The following is a 3506-nucleotide window of genomic DNA, read 5'->3' as shown; positions in this document are numbered from 1 at the left end:
AACCGCGTGCAATAGCTTCGTCTCGTCGAACTACACGAGTGCAATGCGCGAAGTTTGCGTGAGAACGATTTGTCTTCGAGAAAAAGTCGATTATACATATGCGTTTTTACGACATCGTGGGAATCACTTTTTTTTGGCTGCACCTAGACAAAATCTGGCATCATATTCGGTTTCAGCACGTCGAATATCCAAGGAAACTGATGCAACATCGTTTTCTTCGCGACCACAGCTCACGAAAAACTCAATCATAGAAGTTGATATTCGTGTTCGATATGATGGCATATAACTTAAGTACACATTGTCGTAGGCCGATGAAACCGCGTGCAATAGCTTCGTCTCGTCGAACTACACGAGTGCAATGCGCGAAGTTTGCGTGAGAACGATTTGTCTTCGAGAAAAAGTCGATTATACATATGCGTTTTTACGACATCGTGGGAATCACTTTTTTTTGGCTGCACCTAGACAAAATCTGGCATCATATTCGGTTTCAGCACGTCGAATAACCAAGGAAACTGATGCAACATCGTTTTCTTCGCGACCACAGCTCACGAAAAACTCAATCATAGAAGTTGATATTCGTGTTCGATATGATGGCATATAACTTAAGTACACATTGTCGTAGGCCGATGAAACCGCGTGCAATAGCTTCGTCTCGTCGAACTACACGAGTGCAATGCGCGAAGTTTGCGTGAGAACGATTTGTCTTCGAGAAAAAGTCGATTATACATATGCGTTTTTACGACATCGTGGGAATCACTTTTTTTTGGCTGCACCTAGACAAAATCTGGCATCATATTCGGTTTCAGCACAACGAATAACCAAGGAAACTGATGCAACATCGTTTTCTTCGCGACCACAGCTCACGAAAAACTCAATCATAGAAGTTGATATTCGTGTTCGATATGATGGCATATAACTTAAATACACATTGTCGTAGGCCGATGAAACCGCGTGCAATAGCTTCGTCTCGTCGAACTACACGAGTGCAATGCGCGAAGTTTGCGTGAGAACGATTTGTCTTCGAGAAAAAGTCGATTATACATATGCGTTTTTACGACATCGTGGGAATCACTTTTTTTTGGCTGCACCTAGACAAAATCTGGCATCATATTCGGTTTCAGCACGTCGAATAACCAAGGAAACTGATGCAACATCGTTTTCTTCGCGACCACAGCTCACGAAAAACTCAATCATAGAAGTTGATATTCGTGTTCGATATGATGGCATATAACTTAAGTACACATTGTCGTAGGCCGATGAAACCGCGTGCAATAGCTTCGTTTCGTCGAACTACACGAGTGCAATGCGCGAAGTTTGCGTGAGAACGGTTTGTCTTCGAGAAAAAGTCGATTATACATATGCGTTTTTACGACATCGTGGGAATCACTTTTTTTTGGCTGCACCTAGACAAAATCTGGCATCATATTCGGTTTCAGCACGTCGAATAACCAAGGAAACTGATGCAACATCGTTTTCTTCGCGACCACAGCTGACGAAAAACTCAATCATAGAAGTTGATATTCGTGTTCGATATGATGGCATATAACTTAAGTACACATTGTGGTAGGCCGATGAAACCGCGTGCAATAGCTTCGTCTCGTCGAACTACACGAGTGCAATGCGGCAAGTTTGCGTGAGAACGATTTGTCTTCGAGAAAAAGTCGATTATACATATGCGTTTTTACGACATCGTGGGAATCACTTTTTTTTGGCTGCACCTAGACAAAATCTGGCATCATATTCGGTTTCAGCACGTCGAATAACCAAGGAAAATGATGCAACATCGTTTTCTTCGCGACCACAGCTCACGAAAAACTCAATCATAGAAGTTGATATTCGTGTTCGATATGATGGCATATAACTTAAGTACACATTGTGGTAGGCCGATGAAACCGCGTGCAATAGCTTCGTCTCGTCGAACTACACGAGTGCAATGCGGCAAGTTTGCGTGAGAACGATTTGTCTTCGAGAAAAAGTCGATTATACATATGCGTTTTTACGACATCGTGGGAATCACTTTTTTTTGGCTGCACCTAGACAAAATCTGGCATCATATTCGGTTTCAGCACGTCGAATAACCAAGGAAACTGATGCAACATCGTATTCTTCGCGACCACAGCTCACGAAAAACTCAATCATAGAAGTTGATATTCGTGTTCGATATGATGGCATATAACTTAAGTACACATTGTGGTAGGCCGATGAAACCGCGTGCAATAGCTTCGCCTCGTCGAACTACACGAGTGCAATGCGCGAAGTTTGCGTGAGAACGATTTGTCTTCGAGAAAAAGTCGATTATACATATGCGTTTTTACGACATCGTGGGAATCACTTTTTTTTGGCTGCACCTAGACAAAATCTGGCATCATATTCGGTTTCAGCACGTCGAATAACCAAGGAAACTGATGCAACATCGTTTTCTTCGCGACCACAGCTCACGAAAAACTCAATCATAGAAGTTGATATTCGTGTTCGATATGATGGCATATAACTTAAGTACACATTGTCGTAGGCCGATGAAACCGCGTGCAATAGCTTCGTCTCGTCGAACTACACGAGTGCAATGCGCGAAGTTTGCGTGAGAACGATTTGTCTTCGAGAAAAAGTCGATTATACATATGCGTTTTTACGACATCGTGGGAATCACTTTTTTTTGGCTGCACCTAGACAAAATCTGGCATCATATTCGGTTTCAGCACAACGAATAACCAAGGAAACTGATGCAACATCGTTTTCTTCGCGACCACAGCTCACGAAAAACTCAATCATAGAAGTTGATATTCGTGTTCGATATGATGGCATATAACTTAAATACACATTGTCGTAGGCCGATGAAACCGCGTGCAATAGCTTCGTCTCGTCGAACTACACGAGTGCAATGCGCGAAGTTTGCGTGAGAACGATTTGTCTTCGAGAAAAAGTCGATTATACATATGCGTTTTTACGACATCGTGGGAATCACTTTTTTTTGGCTGCACCTAGACAAAATCTGGCATCATATTCGGTTTCAGCACGTCGAATAACCAAGGAAACTGATGCAACATCGTTTTCTTCGCGACCACAGCTCACGAAAAACTCAATCATAGAAGTTGATATTCGTGTTCGATATGATGGCATATAACTTAAGTACACATTGTCGTAGGCCGATGAAACCGCGTGCAATAGCTTCGTTTCGTCGAACTACACGAGTGCAATGCGCGAAGTTTGCGTGAGAACGGTTTGTCTTCGAGAAAAAGTCGATTATACATATGCGTTTTTACGACATCGTGGGAATCACTTTTTTTTGGCTGCACCTAGACAAAATCTGGCATCATATTCGGTTTCAGCACGTCGAATAACCAAGGAAACTGATGCAACATCGTTTTCTTCGCGACCACAGCTGACGAAAAACTCAATCATAGAAGTTGATATTCGTGTTCGATATGATGGCATATAACTTAAGTACACATTGTGGTAGGCCGATGAAACCGCGTGCAATAGCTTCGTCTCGTCGAACTACACGAGTG

The sequence above is a fragment of the Diachasmimorpha longicaudata genome, unplaced genomic scaffold, assembly GCF_034640455.1.
Source record: "Diachasmimorpha longicaudata isolate KC_UGA_2023 unplaced genomic scaffold, iyDiaLong2 ctg00000067.1, whole genome shotgun sequence".
Lineage (NCBI taxonomy): Eukaryota > Metazoa > Arthropoda > Insecta > Hymenoptera > Braconidae > Diachasmimorpha > Diachasmimorpha longicaudata.
Note: the sequence above shows the minus strand (reverse complement) of the source record.